Genomic DNA, 22,439 nt, shown 5'->3' on the forward strand with positions numbered 1-22,439 from the left:
ATTAGCTAAGTAAAGTTCTTGGACTCTACAATTCTCCCCTACTAAAAAGAATTTCGTCCTCGAAATTTACTTACCAAATAACTCCGGATACCGGCTCTGCATGTCCTCTTCCAACTCCCACGTTGCCTCGCGTTCAGAACTATTGCTCCATAGGACTTTAACTATAGGAAAGCTCTTGGACCGTAACTGCTTCATCCCCCTATCTAGGATGCTAACCGGTCGTTCCTCGTAACTTAAGTCTTTCTGGAGTGCTATGGTATCGTACTTGAGGACGTGAGATGGGTCTGACACATACTTGCGTAACATCGAGATGTGGAAGACGTTGTGACTATCGGCTAGTGCTGGCGGTAGGGCTAGTCTATACGCAACTGGTCCCACTTTGTCCAATATCTCAAAAGGACCTAAGAATCGGGGACTGAGCTTGCCTTTCTTCCCGAACCGCTTGACACCCTTCATAGGAGATATCTTCAGGAAGACTTGATCTCCAACTTGGAACTCCACATCGCGTCTCTTGGTATCTGCATAGCTTTTCTGTCGGCTTTGAGCAGCAAGCATACGCTGTCTAATAAGCGTTACTGCTTCTTGAGCTTGCCTAACAGCTTCGGGCCCTAGAAGCTGCCTTTCTCCTACCTCGTCCCAGTGCAACGGTGATCGGCACCTTCTTCCATATAGCAACTCATAAGGTGCCATCTCGATCGTCGACTGGTAGCTATTGTTGTACGAGAACTCGATCAGCGGTAAGTACTTGTTCCACGATCCTCCGAAGTCAAGTACACATGCGCGTAGCATATCCTCTAAAATCTGAATCGTACGCTCTGACTGCCCATCTGTCTGAGGATGGAAAGCTGTACTAAGACTTAACTTAGTACCCATGGATTGCTGTAAGCTTCTCCAAAATCTTGACGTAAACACTGATCCTCTATCTGATACTATCGTCTTGGGGATTCCATGCAATCGTACAATCTCTTGGATGTAGATGTCTGCATATTGGTCTGCCGTATAAGAAGTCTTAACAGGCAGAAAATGAGCCGACTTGGTTAGTCTATCTATGACTATCCAAGCAGAATCATGCTGCTTATTTGTCTTTGGCAGACCCGTCACGAAGTCCATGGCTATATCGTCCCACTTCCACTCCGGTATGCTAAGCGGTTGCAATAATCCTGCAGGCCGCTGATGCTCCGCCTTCACTTGCTGACATACCAGACACTTAGATACATACTCCGCTATGTTCTTCTTCATCCCTGGCCACCAATAGACTGCCTTGATGTCATGAGTCATCTTGGTAGACCCTGGATGAACCGAGTATGGGGTGTTGTGCGCTTCTTCTAGGATCGTCTTCTTAATACTTTGATCGTCTGGCACGCATACCCGATCCTTATATCTCAATAAACCTTGACTGGATATTGAGAAATCTGTAGTCTTGCCTTCTCTGACTGCATCCATGTGCGTTGCTAGTGAATCATCATGTCTCTGACCATTCCGTATGTCTTCTAGCAGATTCGATTGGATAGACAAGTTAGCCAACTTTCCTACAACCACTTCTATTCCGGCACTGATAAGCTCCTGTTGCAGTGGCTTTTCTATTCCGGATAAGGCTGCTAAGTTCCCATAACTTTTTCGGCTAAGTGCATCGGCAACTACGTTTGCCTTCCCCGGGTGGTATAGGATTTCGCAGTCGTAATCCTTTACTAATTCCAACCACCGGCGCTGCCTCATGTTAAGCTCCTTCTGAGTAAAGAAGTATTTTAAACTTTTGTGGTCCGTATAAATCTCGCACCGTTCTCCGTAAAGATAATGGCGCCAGATTTTTAACGCAAAGACCACCGCTGCCAACTCCATATCGTGAGTTGGATAGCGTTGTTCATACTCCTTTAACTGACGTGACGCGTAGGCTATCACCTTGTCATTTTGCATCAGTACGCATCCCAATCCTAACTTTGATGCATCACAGTAGACAACGAACTTGTCGTTGGGTGTTGGGACACTAAGTACTGGTGTTGAGCAAAGCTTATCCTTAAGCAACTGGAAGCTTTCCTCACACTTATCACTCCAGTTAAACTTTTGTTGCTTCCGGGTCAGGTTGGTGAGTGGAGTGGCTATCTTAGAAAAGCCCTCTACAAACTTTCTATAGTAACCTGCTAGCCCTAAGAAGCTTCTTACTTCCGACGCGTTCTTTGGTCTAGGCCAATCTTTCACGGCCTCTACCTTCGATGGATCTACTGCAACTCCGTCTTTCGATATGATGTGCCCGAGGAACGCCACTTGTGAGAGCCAAAACTCGCATTTCTTGAACTTCGCGTAGAGTTGGTGCTCCTTCAATCGCGTCAAAATTATCCTCAAGTGTTCCTCGTGCTCCACTTCATCCTTGGAGTAAATTAAAATGTCGTCGATGAACACAACGATGAATTTATCCAAGTAGTCCTTGAAGACCCTATTCATTAAGTCCATAAACGCGGCTGGCGCGTTAGTAAGACCAAAAGACATAACCAAGAACTCGTAATGTCCATAACGAGTCCTAAAGGCTGTCTTAGGAATATCTTCCCCCTTTACCTTGAGCTGATGATACCCGGACCGTAAATCGATCTTAGAGAATACAGTCGCGCCTCGGAGTTGATCAAACAAATCATCAATCCGAGGTAGCGGGTATTTGTTCTTAATCGTTACTTTATTCAGCTCACGGTAGTCTATGCACATGCGCATACTTCCGTCCTTCTTTTTCACGAATAGTACCGGAGCTCCCCATGGTGAATGGCTTGGCCTAATGAAACCCAAGTCTAGGAGTTCTTGTAGCTGCGTCTTTAACTCCTTGAGTTCCGTAGGTGCCATCCGGTATGGTGCCTTAGAGATAGGCTCGGTGCCCGGTACTAATTCTATCGTGAAGTCTATTTCTCTAGTTGGCGGCAATCCTGGCAAGTCATCGGGGAAAACTTCTGGAAATTCTTGTATGACTCGAACATCTCCAACTTTGAGTGATGTCTCCTTCTCCACATTCGTGATGTTGGCTAAGAATGCTTGACATCCTTTCTCCATCATTCTCTGAGCTTTGAGAGATGATACTAACGGTGTGCGTAGTCCTGAAGCTTGTCCCATGAAGCACAGTTTCTGGCCGTCAGGAGTATCGAATGTCACCTTCTTGCGTCTGCAGTCGATCGTTGCGCCATGCCGTGCTAGCCAATCCATGCCTAGTATGACGTCGAAGTCTTTGATCACCAGCTCTATCAGGTCTCCTTCTAGTTCCTTGTCCTCAATCTTGATTGGTACGCCTCGTACAATTCGTGATGATAGAACTACTTTGCCCGAAGGAAACTCGGTTGCAAACCTAGTTCTAAATCTTTCACTAGGTTTGTCTAGTTTATCTATCATTCCTAACGAAATATACGAATGGGTGGCTCCCGAATCAAATAATACATGACATAATTTATTGAGGATGGAAACCTGACCTGTGACCACCTTGTTGCTAGCATCCGCCTCTCCTTGGGTTAAAGCAAAAACCCGAGCAGGAACCATCTTTTCGTCCTTCTTTCCTTCCGGCTTTTGCTGAGGACAGTCTCTTTTACGATGCCCTTCTTGACCACAGTTGAAACACTCCTTGGTGTTGGCACGGCATTCTCCGGGGTGCTTCTTCTGACATTTGGCACATGGCGGGTATTCCACGTAGCCCGACCTATTTCCCCCATTACTTGGTCGTGCCCTTTTATTGTTGTCGGCTTGCTTGTTGTCAGGATGCCTTCTCTTCTGTCCGTTACCGTTGTTGTTGGACTGACTGTTGCTGGACTGATTGTTGTTCCGACTGGCCTGAGGTTGGCTCTGCTGCCTAGGTTCCGGCTTGCTGGCTTCTTCTTTGCTCACGTTGGCTTGCAACCTTTCTACTTCAATTGCCGTCTCAAGAACGTCGGCATATGAAGTGTTTCCCGGGTTTGCTAGTTTAACCCCCATCTCGATCTTCGGGCGAAGTCCTCTAACAAACTTGTTCACCCTTAGATAGTCGGTTGGAACCAACTCTGCTGCGAACTTCGCTAAGCGATCAAACTGACGAGCATATTCCGCCACTGTTAAATTCCCTTGCTTTAGATTGGTGAACTCCTCAACTCTCGTAGCAAGCACTGCTGAATTGTAGTACTTCTTGTGGAAGAGCTCCACAAATCGGGTCCACGTCATGGTGGCAGCATCGTGGGATTGCTGGACCAAGTCCCACCATATCCTGGCATCTTTCTTGAGCAAAGATGAGACGCAGGATATGCGGTCTGCATTACTAAGGTTCATGTGGGCTAGGATCGGCTCCACATTCCTTAGCCATTCTTCTGCTTCAAAGGGGTCCGTAGTCCCTTCGAAGTTCGGAGCGTGCTGCTTGCGGAACCTCTCGTACACTGGCTCCATGTGCTGAACAGGATAAGGAGCGTAGTTCGTCATAGGCCATCCCCCATACGGACCAACTTGTTGGGGTGCTGGGGCCATTGGCTGTGGCTGCGGCTGTGGCGGAGGCTGAGGCTGAGATTGAGCCTGTTGGCGTTGTTGCTGCAGAAGTTCCTCGACTTGCTGTCGTAGTCTGGCAATCTCTGCAGTGTTGTCAGCTGGCTGTGCCGGTGCGTTGCGGCGAGCAGTAACACGTACTCTCCTTCGGCGAACGGTAGGGACCGCATTGGTCGCTGGAACATCGTTGGAAGCGTTCCCGTTGGTGCGAGCAGATCTTCGGAGAGACATCGTAGCAGAGTTCTAACAGTTAAAAGAAACATGTTAGAACTTTTTCCTAATAGGCTCTAAGGCAAAAACTTATTCTAAAACAAACATATCTCGGACCTATTTATTATGACTTTTTATGAAAAATTATATAGGTCTTTATTTATTATTAGAGTGGGTTTCTATACTTAGAAAAACAAGTCATATTTATTTTCTAAGTGTGTTTCTAATCATCCTATATGACTTAATTCTCAGGCTCGAAACTTATCTTTGTTCCAAAGTTAACCATATTGAGGGAGGGCTGGGATCAGTAAAATCGTTCCCACTACTAAGGCCCCCTAACTCTCAACAAGGAAACCAGGTTCATTGATTCGTATCCACCCTCACCGAACTCAGTCATTATTCATTTTATTTAGTATTTATTATGATTGAAAAAAAAAAATTTCAAACTCACACATGATATTCAAATAGCATGTTTATTCATTTGGAAAAAAATTCACTTATTACAATCATAACATAAAAATAAAACAAATAAAAACTACTAATCTAAAAATCGGGATCTTCTACATCCGATCCGTCATCTAACATATCATCATCTATAGCCTCATAGTCATCATTATCATGAGCATCAAAATGCCCTCTAGGAAGGTTTGTGAGAATCCTATTCTTTTGCTCCTTGGTGAATTGAAATTCAAATTTTGCGGTGAACCTAACTAAGAGGAAATAGTATCTCATTGTTAATGGTGATTCATCCTCATCATCCATTTCTTCCCATATTTCTTCTAAGGCTGCTATTACAGGATTGAAATCTTTAAACAACCTAATCACTAATACATATTGTTCCGTTGATCTTAGCATTATTTGTTTAGCCTCTTGAAGGCCACCTATTGCTTGGTGAAACAAAAGCAACCTTCTAGTAATCCTTTCTAGGGCTCCTACGGTGTTTCTTGGCTCCCTTATTCTTTTTAAGGCCTTAATGGCTCGGATATCTTGGTAGGTTAAAGCTCCATTCATTTTTAACTGAAACATAAACACTAAAGTTGTTAGCTATACACATAGACAAAGTAACTTGTAACTTGTAACTTAAACACTTACTTGGCGGTCCGATTCGGAGCTTTGAGCATGTGTATCGAGGAGAACTTCATGCGAAGGAACCGTTTGCTCTGATACCAACTGTAATGACCCACTAATCTAGACTAATTGGACCATTATCGAAACTATACATAAAAACTTACATTTTACGAAAATACCATAATTTATTGAGTAACTTGAAAATAAGAGTTATTTACAAAGAAACAGAATACTAAGAAGGATTTTGGGATCCCATTGTCTTTAAAACAAAATAAGATTTAAAATAAAAGACATTACATAATAATGCGGAAAATACATGTAAAACCATAAAAAACATAAAAGGAGACTACATCCTCGAATCGATAACGCTCGGCCCCTTGACTCCATTCATCATCGATACACATCCTCCCAAGCATCACGAATCTTACCGCCTCTAAGCTTATTTTCCTGCACATAAACAGAAAGGAGTGAGCCTAATGCCCAGCAAGGAAAAACCTAACACATAGTCATATACACAATTTCATAAGAAAACATAAAGACTTAACATAATACATATAACATACACTTATTATAATGGCCATTATTACTTGGGGTCCCATAGACTAAACAAGCATATGCCCATGGGGTTAATGGGGTCCTACTAGCTAAGTAGGTCATATGCCCATAACCCATTTGGGGTCTTGTTAGTCATATGGGTCATATGCCCAAGCCTACATACACATATACATATCATAACACTTTTAATAACATAAACATATAGATAACATAAGCACATAACATATTAATTCTAGCCTATTTTCCTTACCAAAGTTACCGGGATAAAATGGACTGAGTTAGGACTTTTGGAACACTCCTAAAACCACAATGAACAAGGGTGAGTCTAAAGAAAGGAGATGAAATGAAAGAGAATAGGAAGACTAAACCATTAAACGAAAATATGCTTACCACCACTTAAGTGCTTAAGAACTTGGATTCCCTAACCAAAAAAAAAGAATAAGGTTAGGGGACTGAGTAGAAGGTTTTGAGAAAAGAAATAACATAGAATACAGAAAGGACTAGAGTTTTGGGTTTACCTCAAAGATTGCAAGATCAATCTAACATCCACCGAAATACTATAGCACTCACTTACTTCCCAAGTGTTTGATAAGCTTATGATGTTTAAGCTTATAGTTTTTCCCCAAACCAAGTGTTTACACTCTCTCACTCACTTAACACTAGCAGCCTCTGAACTTAGAGCAAATGGTGAATAATGGCTGGGTACTAGGTCCTATTTATAGAGTTTGGGAATGAAAATATCTTGATTTTACTTGAATAAAAATAATGGCTTTTTAGGTGAAAATCATTTGAATAATCGTTCAGCAGAGGCTGAAGACTCGTTCAGAAGATGCTGGACTGTTGAAGGAGTTTGAATGGCTGAAGGGAAAAGAATTCAAATGTATTTGAATTCATGCTGGTGGAGGCGATATATCGCCCCCTATAGGCGATATATCGCCTGGACCTTTGTTCCCGAGGCGACCGTGCATCGATTCGTGTTTTCCGTATCTACGTGCTGCGACATATCGCCCCCTATAGCTGCGATATATCGGCATACGCTGAATATTTAAACACGAATTTACACATTTTTAGCTGAGTTTGAATGGAGTAAACAGCCTTGACTAAGCCCTCAACGTGCTCAAAGCTGCTGACTGACCCTATACATTCAAACTTTTACCCTTATTTAATTTAATCCTCAAAAATACTAAATCCTTAATTACCATTCAAAACATGTGCTTAAAATCCTATTGGTTGATGTCTAAACCGTATAATATAATAATATATTCCTTAATATCAGACACATTAATCAAACCTTAGGTTATACTTAATATTCTTAAACTATAGGTTAAACTTAGAAAATCTATAAGTACTACTATGAGTGTCCAAATAACTCCCGGTCTGAACCAAAAATCCAAAGTAACAATGATAACACTAAACATACTATAATACTACTAAACAATTAGCTAAGTAAAGTTCTTGGACTCTACAGATCATTAAGAAATTCTTCCTACTATTTAGTATAAAACCTCCTACGTAACAACAATGGCCACCCTGAACATCCTTGGAACTAGTGGGCGACTGTTACCTCAAATCCTCGAGGAGCTTACTCCACGAAATGAGGACCATCCTTGAAGGCCTGGTAAACAACCCATTGTGGACTAGAGCCCCAATAAGGGGAGTGCCTCATCGTCTTCTAGAAGATGGCTTGGTCAGAATCCTAGGCCTGATGAGGATTTATACTATAATCTTGAAAGGTACATGCCAATAGTGGAGCTTGAAAATCGTAGGTTGTGTGAGCAGCTAGCCGAAGCTACACGGCTAAATGAGGAGATGTAAATGAGAGCTATTGAAGTCCAAGCACCATCTCGAAGGACCAAGGGATGAGCTCGGGGGAATATGGCAGCCAAGATGGCCGAACAAAGGGACAAATAGGCTCAACCGAGACTTAGGGAAAATACCAGAAAAAATCGGCCTGGGGAGACTTCTCGGAACCCTGTTAGGAACAACCCAACATGGAGTGTTCCTGTAGAACCTAGGAATAACTGAGCTTCCTAGATAGCTCGGAGTGATAACCCAAAGCATGCCAAGAACAACCTTGAACTTGCCCAGGCTAACCCAGAGCCTAGCAGGGTGAATAATGGGAGGCTACCACCCTCACCAATTAAGCATCCTCCATTTTCGATAGGACATCCCTATCTGGCACGGGGTGTATCCTAGCAAGTTCCCAGTGGGAACTGAGCAAGGGACAGGGCACCTCAGAGGCCTTCTTGAAGGGCGTAAAATGGGAGCCGAGATAGGAGCCATCAGGCTCGGCCCGAGCACAAAGATGAACGCAAGGCCCCACGGGAAGCTCGTCAAGGACATAGACAACCCCAGCCATCTGGGAGTCATATGTCAAGGTTACGAATGACCATAATAATGGTACATGTGGAAAACCCACCTTGTAATCAAGCCCCATAACAGCAATAGCTAGAAAGGAATGTCAGCTTCTTGGTGGAAGTCAGGATTACAGCAGGTCGGTGAGTGTGTATAACATTGAGCCTAGAAATTACGAGAATTATCCGAATGAGTATCCTAATCTTCAAGATCACCTAAATCAGAACCAGGGGAAATCTAATCAGCCAAACCTTGACCTGCGAACACACTTAAATACCTGGAGAATGCCCATAAAACCAGTACATGGAAATCAATATAACCCTATGTTGCGACAAGGAGCTGGAGTTCTCACGAACAATAACCAAGTGCCAGTAGTTTAAGCTCCCCCTTCGGTGGATTTGGTCCAAGAGAGGATCAACCAGTTAAAGGAAGCATTTAGGATCCTTCAAGATGGAAAAAATAAAGAAAATGCTTTCAATTCTGATGAGGAGCTCGAGTCTTTTGCCCTCATATCTCAAATACACTATTTCCCAATGGTTTCAAAATACCCTACGTGGCACCCAACGATGGGACTACCGACCTAGGCAGCCACATGAGTACATTCAATATGGTAATCTGGGCTAGTAACGTCGAGTATGAGCTCAGGTATATGCTTATCCCGACCACACTCACTAGACCAACAAGGAATTGGTTGGACAAATTCCCAAAACATTCGATCTCGTCATGGGAAAACCTGTCCAGATAACTCAAAAAATAGTTCCAAGCAGTGAAGAGCATCAAGCCTGAGGCATTCTCATTGACCAATGTAAGGCAGCAGCCAAGTGAGTCACTGAAAGGCTACCTAGAAATGTTCAATATAGAAGTGGTGCGAGCTCGCAATGTCGATGACAGTGGTCATCTCATTGAAGTACGGGCTAGAGTAGTGCCAAGGAGTCCCCTTTGGGATGACATGCAGAGGAAGCATGTGAGGTCGATAGCCGAGTTCAATACTCGGGCTTAGAGGTTTGTCAATGTAGAAAAGGAAAGGTTGGCACTCAAACTAACTCCTCCGCCCATAATAACTACAATGACAAACATTAACTCAGCCACCACCTCAGCTACACCCTCCACAGCGCGGCCTTCAGGAGATAACCCTTCTAATAGAAAAAAAAGAATGAAGGGAGTAACTCAGAGGCTAACGAGGGTAAGAAAAAGAAAGGAGAAAAATACTTCTCCATTTACACAGTTTATACCAAGCTCACAGATACTCGAGAAAATATATTTGTCGCGAATGAAAACCAGATTTCTTTCAGGCGATCTGATGCGATGCGAAACTAGAAATCCAAAAGGGATACAAAAAAGTTCTACAAATTTCACAGGGATATAGATCATACCACTAATGAATTTGACAGTTAAAAGATGAGTTCGAATGATTGATCTCGAGAGGCTACCTTGGATAGTACGTCCAAAAACAAAATCCAGCCCAGACTATGCTTGGACAAAAGGCAGCTTAGGCCTAGCCTGCCCAGCAATCTGCGGCCCCATATGCGAGGGAGGATAATGACCTTCCCCAATCGATGGAGAAGATGTAATAACCATCGCAGAAGGACTGCACATTGCAGGGTTGGGCAGGAATGCCCAAAAGAGGTATGTCTAGGAGTTCAGAACAGGGGATGGATCTCCATATGGGTTTGAACCACGAGCTCTTAAACAACATAGGGTTGAGTCCCAACCCATTACCTTCGTTGAAGAGGATGCCTCATACGTCCAGTTTCCTCATAATGACCCTTTGGTCATAACCTTCAAACTCGCCAATAAAAGGGTGCGCCGAGTCATGATCGATAACGAGAGCTCGGTCAACATCCTCTACAAGGCAACCTTGGAGAAAATGGGATTGTCCGTTCGAGACCTAAAGGCCTAGGCGACAATGTTGTACATATTTTCAGGATAGGGAATCGGCAGTATGGGGTCTGTCGATGCACATGTGCTCAATAAAACAATTAACAATACAACCATGCACATGCACACACACAAGTGCTCAAGTGCATCTCTACTAACCATGCACTTTGGTGCATACAACCAAAACTCATGAACTTGCAAATTAAAAATATTTAAATAAAACAATTAAAAAATTAAATTCACATAATTTTTACAAAAAAATTTAAATAATTAAAAGAATAATTTCCTAACACTTAACAATAAATAATAAAATAAAGCACAAAATTAATTAAACTAAAAAAAATTAGGGCGCTACAATTATATCTTGTTCCCCTTAAGTACCAATAACTTTACTAGTGAAGGTTAATTCCTAAACTGTTATGAATATGAGCTCAATAACCTTTCAGTTCCAAAAGCCAACCCTTAAGAGAACCATTATTCATTTCCTCTCAGAAATGTATAGATTCCATATCTATATATTATGTCCCCAACCATTTAAATCAATGAGTTCCCAAAATAAAAAATTTTAGCCTGATCATTTTGACAAAGCCCAACGAGTGAATCAAAGAACTCATATGATATAAACATGAGTTTATAATAACTTCAGGATTAAGATCAATTTTTATATGATCATCTTATTGATATGTTTAGTTAATACTTATAAAGTAAACATTATTATTAAATATTAATAACATATTGGGTCCTGTTCATGTATAACCACTTTATACAAAGTACCTCCACTAAGATATCCTACTACATCAGTAATCTGGATCTAGATTGCATATATTCATAATGCTAGTGAATCGACTTACAATATTTAATCCACAGATTCCACATAACTTCATTTTATTGCGAACTGTTTAAATTCATTCCCTATAATCTTAATCATCTCATACAAATACAAGATTGTAGTCACAATAACGAATTTGAGAATTTTCTGATATTTTTATAATATTATTCTAATAATAATAATAATAATAATAAACAAACAATATGTGAAAAAATCATTTCAATTAACTATTTCATAAAACATTGCTCAAAACATATGTTTTAAAGGGTATTAATCCCAACAGCCATAGCTTTCATGTTGTATAAGAAATAAGGTTTTAAAAGTAGGGTTTAAATGCACAAAAACCGATAATAACCCCTCTTTGGGTAATCACCCATTTTTACCTAGAAAATTGAGATAGCCCAAATTGGAAATTAACTACCCACTTTATGTGTATATTCTCGATACTTTGAGCCTAACTCGACATGAATTACTCGAAACTATTATCTCATTATTTCGAGCTTGTTCAAGCTCGAATTTTCAAGATACTTTATTTCATTGTATATCTTCTTAAATGATGGACCCTCACCCTTTTCTTTATTGTTAAATGATGTAGTCTTCTGAGAAGAATCAGTTGGGGCCTGACCTTTCCATCCCTTACCAACCCTCCTTGACTCAAGTTGTATCCCCATTCTCACGATACTAAAAATTAATGCGCGAGCATGAAGATTGAACTGAACGTGAAAATATTAGCACCCATTTTTGACGTCAAGTTATCGAGGTCAAATAAGGTCAAAGGAGAAGTCTGCGTTTAGCGATTCATCCCGACTCTAATTCTTGCATCCGTCCTGTTCCTTTGGATCCCATACTCAGTGTAACCATAGACTTCCACCCCAACGAACTCCCCTTTGAGATCATGGAAAGTTCATCAAGCCAAGCCCCAAAATCCTCAGCCTCACAAATGTCTTCTCCCCCTTCTTAAAAAAGAGAATTTTTCGAGGCTGGCCATTATAAAAGTTTAGACACCTCCACCAGATAGGTTACAGACATCCTGTCTTGTCACGGTTTAAAGTTGTCTCCCAAGCTAGTGTGTCGGGCTCCCAATCCTGATGAAAGGAGCAGCTTTATGAGCTGGGGCACTTTTGCCCCTCAAAGATTACGTTAAGAGTTTTACCGAATGGATCAGTATCACCATATTCCAACTCTAGTCCAACTCATACAGGGTCCTGGTGGTGCTGAGGTTGCTGTACCACTAGATGAAGTGGGAGGGACCCTCGGCATACGACATCTTATATCTCTTTTGCCATAAAAGCAACCCTACATGGGCCAAAGGAGGCGATGGTTTTTACTACTTATCGAGCTTGCCCAGGGAGAGGAGGTTATTCAAGGACATCCCTAACCATCCTCCTAACTTTAAAAAACAATTTTTCTTGACCAATGGCCTCGAGCCTTCCAAGTTTTACTCGTTTCAACGCATATGTAAGTTGTTTGTCTTCATATATTTAATACCAAGTTTCGTCATCTTTAAGCTTGAATATTTATCCATATATTGTTATGTAGCCATTTTTTACCATCTGAAACCCTCCAAGGAGATGATGGATCACGGAGAAGAAATTTGAAGCTCCCATATGGCAAGTGGTCCTTACATTATCTACTTCACAAGGAAAAGATTCACCTTTATGGTCTCCTCAGTGATGGAGAGTCTACGGATGATGCCGAGACTCATAAATATGACAGATGGGAAGATGTCCCAACCTCTACTCCTTTCGACCATTCTTGGAAAAAGAGAAAAAGAGGTTCAAGCTCAAGCTAGGAAATTCCCTACCCTGGCGAGCCTTCCTGTTCAGGGAATAATGCTCGGGATGAAGCATCCCAGAGCTCAACTGAAGGAGGTAAAGTTATCCTTGACCAATTAGGTTGGTCTCCCACTCTTTTCAAATGGGAGACCAACATTTTAGTTTCCTTTCTAGACCTCAAGAACAATTTTATGACTTGGTCGGGGGTAGACTTTTACGTATATAGGGGTGATAGTTCGTTGTCAGAGTAGCAAACTATGTGTAGTATAAATAAGGTGTGGGAAGGTATAGGATTACAATACGGCTCAAATGATCGGTGAGATCTCTCAGAGTTTTCTCCCACATTTTGAGGTGATGAATCAGGCCCATATGAGGAACCAACTCAAGTGAACGAGATATCCTCAGATGACTTAGAAATTTACTGGTCTTCTAACTTTTCCAATTAGATTTCCCCACTTATAGTGGACTTTTGCCTAAACTAGTTGTGAAAGAAACTCACGTACTTTTCTCTATTTTTGCAGGAGAGATGGATTCAGATCTAGAAAACCTCCTCAACAGACCCCCACATCGAATGGTTTGAATCGAGGTCGGGTCTCAGTTTCCATTTCTTAGCCTGTTTAACACCGTTTTTTCAAGACTTAAGTGTTTTTCCTCCAATTTCAAGTTATTTCCTTAATAACCACACTTAATCCTAAAAACACAATAAACACCCGCATAATATCGCACAAAACCAAATAAAAGACTAAAATTGCATCTTAAAACACGCCATAAAACACATTCCAAAACTAATCCTACATATCCCCAATTTTGAGGTAGTCGATTATAGGCGTCATCCATGTTAGTTGTGAATCAATCATGTCATCCTCATTTATTTCTAGCTCGATAATACTTGGTCGTGGAAAAAACTCTACTAGGACCACATTGATTGTGTCAGCTTCTCTAGTTGTTGCAAGTCGAGCTAAAGCATCAGCATTTTAGTTCTTTTCCCTTGGGACCTGCTCAATTATGTAGTATTCGAATTGTTCAAATGCTGTTTTGACCTTTTCCAGGTATTTCGCAATTTTTATCCCTCGGGTCTGGTACTCACCTCGTACTTGGTTGACCACAATTTATGAATCACTGTAAGAGTGTATGGCTTTGGCTTTAAGCCTGGAAGCCACACGAGCACTACTAATAGTGCTTTATATTCAGCCTCGTTGTTGGATACTTCGAAACCAAATCTCAACGCAGAATGAAATCTATATCCTGATGGGGATATTAGTATGATACCTACCCCTGATCCCTTTTCATTAGATGATCCATCGACATAAAGTTTCAACAACTCTTGAGCTGGGGTTATTACTGCTTCGTTGGATATATTAGTGCATTCTACTATGAAATCGGCCAATGCCTAGCCCTTTCTTGTTGTTCCGGGTGGTATGTAATCTAAAACTGCCCGAGTTTAACTGCCCATTTCAATAGTTGACCTGATGTTTCAGGTTTGGACAATATTTGCCTCAATGGTTGGTCCATTAGCATGTGTATTGGGTGTGCTTGAAAATAAGGTCGCAACTTCCGAGAAGCGTGTACCAAGCACAACACGAGCTTTTTAATTAGAGCTTACTGGTGTAATAGATCGGTCTTTGTACTTTTTTGTCCCCCCCCCCCCCCCCAACTAATGCAACACTAATTGTGTGCTCGGTCATGGCGAGGTATAAGTACAGTACTTCTCCCAATACTAGTTTAGATAGGATAGGCGGTTTGGCGAGGTATTTTTTAAGCGCCTAAAAGGCGAGCTCCCACTCCTCTGTCCACTCGAATTTCATGCCCACTCTTAGAAGATTAAAGAATGCAAGGCATTTATCGGTGGACTTTGAGATGAACCTATTTAAGGCCGCCATTCGTCCAATTAGACTCTGGACATCCTTATGCTTTTGAGGTGAAGGCATTTCTATTAGGGCCTTGATCTTGTTTGGATTCACCTTGATGCCTCAAGCATTCAATATAAAACCCAGAAACTTTCCCGAAGAAACCCCAAATGAACACTTTTGGGGGTTAAGTTTGATATTATACTTTCAAAGTATAGTAAAACACTCTACGAGGTCGGCGACATGGTTGTTAGTGTTCTTGGATTTTACTAACATGTTTTCCACATACACTTTGTTCCCAATTTTTTCGATGAACATACAATTTACCAATCTTTGGTATGTCACTCCTGCATTTTTTAGCCCAAATGACATCACATTGTAACAGTATAATCCTTTGTGTATCACAAAGCTTGTGTGTTCTTGGTGGGGAGGATGCATTGCTATCTGGTTATATCCAAAGTAAGCATCCATGAATGACATGATGTCGTGTCCCGAGGTTGCATCAACGAGCTGATCTATTCGAGGCAACAAGAAACAAACCTCGGACATGCCTTATTCAAGTCTGAATAATCAAAGCAGGTTTGCCATTTCCCATTTGGTTTGGGAACTAACAGTGTATTGGCTATCCTGTATGGGTAGTACGCTTCTCTTATGAAGCGATTTTCTTTCAACCTATCGACTTCTTCCTTTAAAGATTGTTTCCTTTCATCATCAAGGATTCATCTTTTTTACTATTTCGAGGGAAAGTTCTTATCTATGTTTGAAGCATGTCTTATTATGTTGGGATTAATACCAATCATATCTACATAGGACCAAGAAAAAACTTCTTGGTTTTCCCTAAAAAAAGCATATTAATTGTTATTTGACTTCCTAATTGAGGTTCTTCCTGATCTTCACCAATTTTGTGGTATCCTGAACATCGAGATGAATGTCTTTGAGCTCTTCTAGTGGTCTGAGCTAATCTTCTCCTATTCTAGGGTTGATTTCATCTTCGACCTTGAAAATCCTCTCTTCAATTTCCTCGATCAAAACTAATATTTGGGCACTAGATTGACCTTTCCCCTTCATGGAAATACTATAGCACTCTCGAGCTACTAATTGATCTCCCTTTAGTGTCCCAATTCCACATGGTGTTGGGAATTTTAGTGCCAAGTGTCTTACAGATGTCGATGCTCCCAACCTAATCGAGGCTGGTCTCCCGAGCAATAAATTGTAAGCTGATGAAGTATCCACCACTATGAACTTGAACATCTTCATGAGCAAGAGTGGATATTCTCCCAGAGTTATTAGGAGCTCGATTGATCCAGTACTTGTTATCCCTTCAACTGAAAATCCATACAGGGTAGTTTCACAAGCTTTTAAGTCTCGAATTGATAGACCCATTTTTTCCAACATCACCTTATAGAGGATATTTACCGAGCTCCCATTATCTATCAGTACTCGGTGAACCCTCTTATTGGCGAGCTGGATAGTTATGACTGCGGGTCATTATGATGAAACTGGACATGAGAGGCATCTTCTTCTGGGAAGGTTATTAGCTGAGATTCGATCCTTTGTTGTTTTGGAGCTTAAGGCTTTAGAATATAAGGAGATCCATCTCCAGTTTTTAGCTCATGTACACATGTTTTTTTTAGCATTCTTGCTTGTTCCATCTATTTGGGGTCCCCCAGAGGTGGTAATTACGTATTCTTCATCAATCGAAGAAGTTCGGTTATCTTCCCTAGTAGGGGGTGCTACGACCTGAGGTTGTGGTGCCGGCTAGACTAGAGACACCCTTTGGTTTTGTTAGGCCCATCCCTGGTTATTGCTCCAGTTTCTAACATATTGTTCAAGGTAGCCTCTCGAGATCATGCCTTCGATCTCGTCCTTCAATTGCCTGCATTCCTTTGTCATGTGATCGATGTCCCTTTGGAATCAACATTATTCTTGTCTCGTTTAGCACGTTGATTGCGTATTGCTTCAGGTTGCTAGAATGGGACTTGATTCTCATTAGCCACATATATGTTCTCCTAAGTCTCGGTGATCTCGGTGTAGACGGTGTAAATTGAGATATATTTGTCTCCCTGTTTCTTCTTACTCCCTTCTGCCTTGGGATTATTACCTTAATTTTTCTTCTGTTTGGAAGAATTGTCACCAGAAGGTTGGGTTGTGGAGGGTATTGTCGAGCTTTTCGTAGAGATAATGTTTTTCGTTGTAGTTATTGTGGCAGAAGGCGCTAATTGTAGTGTCGACCAGGCCTCCTCTACATTGATAAACCTTTGAGCTTGAAGAGTAAATTCCTCTATGGTTTGCACAGATTTTTGCTTCAAGTCATCCCAGAGAGGGCTTGCTGGCAAGATTCCAACTCGAATGCCCATTAAATAGCTGATGTCATCAACATCTCGAGCTCGGCTTGCTTCAATATTGAATCTTGCGAGATATTTCTTAAGTGACTCCCCTAGTTGTTGCTTAATGTTTTCCAAGGAGGAAGCTTCAAGTTTGATGCCTTTTGTAGCTCGAAATGGCTTCTAAAATTCTTTCAATAATTATTCTCTTGACGAGATCTAATGTCTATGGAACTTGTCAAACTAACTTTTTGCAACTTCAGACAATGTTGCTGGGAAAAGCATGCACCGAAGTTCGAGGCCAACATTACTAGCCCTCATCACTGTGTTGAATGTACTCAAGTGGCTACTAGGGCATTATTCCCATCATATGGTGCCACGTGGGGTATTTTGAAACATTGTATGAAATGCATGCTCGAAATGTGAGGAGCGAAAGGCTCTATCTCCTCATTTGAGTCATATGCCTTCTCCTTATTTTTCCCTTCTTGAAGGAGCCTGAACTGTTCCTCAAGTGTGTTAATTCTTTCTTAGGCTGAATCATACTGGGGCAGAGCTTGCACTACGTGGAGCCGGTTGTTGTTCAAAGGAACTTTAGATCCCTGTTGCAGTATCAGGTTGTAATTATTCCCGTAAACAAGCTGTAAGGGCTCCCTTTGGGCATTCATGTGTGCCCTTAATTCTGGGTTTGGTTATTTGTATTGCCTCAAATTCTGGTTCAGGCGGTCTCAGAGATCCAGACCATTATAAGGATTAATTTTGTAATATCTCGGTTCGGTATTGTAGATAATCATCGACCTACTATGATACTGGTTGTCTTTGAGGAAACTGACTGTCCTTCACTGCTTTTGTTGAGAATGGTTTCATAGTGGATTATCCCATTGGCACGTGATCTCAAGATGTGATTCCCCGATGGTTGGGGTTGTCTTGGCTGCCTGTGCCCTTGATTTTCCCCCATTGAGACCTCACGATTATCCATCTACTCGTCCCGAGCTCGAGTGTTTTTGTCTCAATTGGCACTTCTTGCACTTTGGGCAGGTCTTTGAGGTACCCCCATGCAAATTCGAGTCCTACTAAGAGTAGGGTGTGGTACGCCTTAAGCTGTTAAGAGATGGTGACGGTCTCTCGTTATTCGAGGAAGGCCTTGCAGATTCTGGGTTATTACTCTGAGCTGCTTGTGTGGCAGCTTGATTGTTCCTAGTATTAGAAAATATCTTTCTAGTTTGGTTGGTGTGTGTCGGGTTTCGAGATGAAACCCTTGTCTGGTTATCTATAATATTTTCCCTAGCTCTTCCTGCCTGATTTTGTTGTGCTCTCTGCTCGGCTATTCGAGTTGCAGTACAACCCTGAGGATGTCCCCTAGTACTACGTGGGGGGTGCTTGGGCCTCAGCTTCTCGTCTCGCCATTTCTTCATTTAACTGAGTAGCCTTAGCTACTCTTTCTCATAGCCTTTCATTTTTTAGTTACACCATTTGTACGTATGTTTCAGGAATATAATAATCCCAGTTTGGCAGCCTTTGGCCAGGGTCTCGCGATGATGATGACACACTCCCTTTATCTAGGGTTTGATCATTCACATGTTGCTTGCCAGGATGTTGAGGGTGTCTTCAGTATGGAAAGTGTTTTCCTCAGGGATTCTGGGCAGTGGTCGGTGTTGGGCATTGTGCCCTTAAAGCAATGAAAGTAGTTCATTATTTATGAAATTTATAAAAGAAATATTATGATATATAATTAATGTTTATTATTATTGAATACTATTTAGATAAATATCAAAAATTTCATAATTCCTTAATGTAGTTTATAATCTTGTTTTGGTACGAGAGGATTAAGATTATTATTAATGAATTAAACAGTCTGCATTTTTTTTAAAGTTATGGAATCTTTAATTAAACACTGCTAGTACGGTCCACTACTATTATGAATACATGTGATCTAGATACAGATCACTAGTGTAGTAGGGCATCTTAGTGGAGGTGCTTTATACAATAAGATTGTCTAGGACTAGACTGGATGTTTATTTAACTCTTTATTAAAATATTGTTTACCATACAAAGTTATAATCATATCACTCAATGATCATATGCAAATCGATCTAAATCTTGAAGTTATCATGAACTCCTATTTATGTTATTTGGGTCCTTTGATCACTCGTTAGGGTCTGTCAAAATGATCAGGCTACAAAACTTTTGTTTTGGGGGCCCATTAACATAGATGGCTAGGGACATGATTTATAAATATAGATTCCAAGCCTTCTTCATAAGAAGATTGAATAATGGTTCCCTTAAGTGTTAATTTTAGAACTGGATGGTTTGAGGCCTCTAATTTATAAAAAGGTTTATAAATTAAATCGTTCGCTAGTGTTTTAATGGTACTTAAGGATAAAGAGGTAATTAGAGGGGTAAAATAGTAATTTCACCTAGCTATTATGAACCAATTATTGGAGGATTGAATTGCATGAAGTGATTAAATCAATGGACACTTAATAAAGTACTCAGTAAATATAAGTTTATAATTACGAGAGTGCAATCCCACATTTTTAGTGGAATAACATTGGGATTAATAAATAAGATCATTATATCAAAGAGCTTTAATTAATAATCTAAATTTATTAGAGCTTGGAATTAGGTCCATAGGCCCCCAGATCGGCTCCATAAACACTGTACATGATAAGAGCATCAATAGAACAAGTATGGGTATATTTGTCAAGAAAATTAGTTTTGGGGCAAATACGTAATTATGTGATAATTATGGAAAATATATTTATTTTTTTAATTAATTGTAATTTTTTTAATTATTAATTAATAAAATAAAATAATTATTTTTGAATTAATTATGTCATTATTTTGAATTAATTTAATATTTAAATTTTGGAAATTTATATTTAGATAATTGATTTGAAATAAACCAGATATCTTATTTGGGTTGTTAAATTGGTTTTAAATCAATTTAAATTCAATTAAAAATATTATGAATATAATAATAGATAAGATCTATTTTAATTGAATTAATTAAAATTGTTTTTATTAATAAAACCCTAGATGAGTAATATAAATATATATTATTATATTTCTCTCAAGAGAAGATATAGTTGTAATATTCAATCTGACTGAAAGAGAGTTTTCTCAAGGAGAAAAATAAAGAGAGAAAAGAAATTGTTTCAACCATTCTCTTTACCCAAAATCCATTGATCTCATGTGTTGAGAATATCAATGGAGTCCTAAATTATCTTATTGAATCTTGATAATTTTGCAAAATAGACAAAAGGAGATTTGAGAGAGAATCAAAAGGGAGGCTAGGTTTTTATTATATCGAAAGACATAAAAATAGAGTACAAGAGCAAAAAAAAATATAGCCAAAATAATGAGAGGCTAAAAGACTAAACTACCCTTACATATTAATAAAACTTATATTATTAACATCCCCCCTCAAACTCACGATGCATTTGCGGGAAGCATCGAGAGTTTGCTAACTAGGAAACAAAAACGAGAAATAGTATGAGCCTTCGTAAACAAGTTGGCAATTTGCATAGCAGAAGTGACAAATGGTAAAGTGATGGTCCCATTTTGATAGTGGTGACAAGTAAGATGACAATCTATCTCAATATGTTTCGTGCGCTCATGAAAAACGGAGTTGCGAGTAATCTGAATAGCACTAACATTGTCACAATGCATCAGAGTGGGATCTGAGAGAATAATATCCATATCAGCAAGTAACCAACGCAACCAAACAATTTCAGTGGTAGTGAAGGACATGGCACAATATTCTGCTTCTGTAGATGATCGAGAGACAACAATCTGTTTTTTACTCTTCCAAGAAATAAGAGAATCTCCCAAAAATATACAAAAACCAGTGGTAGATTTGCGATCAATACAATCACCACCCCAATCTGCATCTGAGTAGGCACGTAACACTAAAGTAGACGTAGATGGAAAAAGCAGACTCTGAAATTGAGTTCCCCGAAGATATCGAAGAATACGAAGCACAGTTGTCCAATGAACGGTACTGGGAGATGCAACAAACTGACTGACAATGTGAACTGCATAAGCAATGTCTGGCCTGGTGATAGTAAGGTACACTAAGCTACCAACCAGAGTGCGATATAGAGAGGGATCTGACAAGGCAACACCAGCAGGTGAAGAATACCTGGCATTAAGCTCAAGAGGGGTATCAACAGTGCGAGCATCAGAGAGATGAGCCTGGTCAAGAATATCAGCAATGTACTTAGATTGAGAAAAAAGATAGCCACGAGGAGAGTAAGCTACTTCTATCACTAAAAAGTACCGTAGGGAACCCAAATCTTTCATCTCAAATTCACGAGTCAAGTGTGTTTTCAACTCCGTTATCCCATTCGCATCATCACCGGTGATAATCATATCATCAACATATAAAGAGAATAAAGTGCGGCCAAAAGAAGTACACCTAATAAAGAGAGCTGAATCATGTGCACTGGGGTGGAAGCCGAGAGAAGTAATCACGATGGAGAATTTTTCAAACCAGGCTCGGGGAGCTTGTTTAAGCCCATAAAGAGCCTTCTTCAATCTACAAACTTCTCCTGAATTATGAGGAACACCTGGTGGAGGAACCATGTAAACTTCTTCTTGAAGAGTCTTGTTCAAGAAGGCGTTTTTAACGTCTATTTGAGAAATGGACCACTGTCGAGCAGACGCAACAGCAATGAGAGTACGAATAGTGGTATGTTTGGAAACTGGAGCAAAAGTTTCATCATAATCCATCCCATACTCCTGAGCAAAGCCTTTAGCAACCAAACGAGCTTTGTACCGCTCTACTGACCCATCAGACTCAGTCTTGATCTTGTAAACCCAACGGGAACCAATAGCACGCTTCCCCACAGGAAGAGGAACAATATCCCAAGTACCTGTCTTGTACAACGCATAGAGTTCTTCAGCCATTGCCTGCTGCAAAGAGGGTCAAGAAATGCCTCTTTATAGGAAGAGGGCTCAGAGAGTTGGTGAATAGAAAGAATCAGAATAAGTGGAGTAGACAAAATCAGGTAACTGTGTGGACTTACGAATTCTTTGAGGGTAGCGAGGAGGAGGAGCAAGATCCACAATCTCATAAACATCTTGGGCAGTAGTAGGGACAGAAGGGACTTCGACAGGCTGAGAACCG

General features: G+C 40.6%; 1 pseudogene; it reads right to left on the minus strand.

Annotated features, from left to right (window-relative positions):
- Positions 1-810: 810 nt before the first annotated feature.
- Positions 811-22,219, minus strand: LOC133795709 (uncharacterized; annotated as a pseudogene).
- Positions 22,220-22,439: the final 220 nt, after the last annotated feature.

The sequence above is a fragment of the Humulus lupulus genome, chromosome 8 (genome assembly GCF_963169125.1).
Source record: "Humulus lupulus chromosome 8, drHumLupu1.1, whole genome shotgun sequence".
Lineage (NCBI taxonomy): Eukaryota > Viridiplantae > Streptophyta > Magnoliopsida > Rosales > Cannabaceae > Humulus > Humulus lupulus.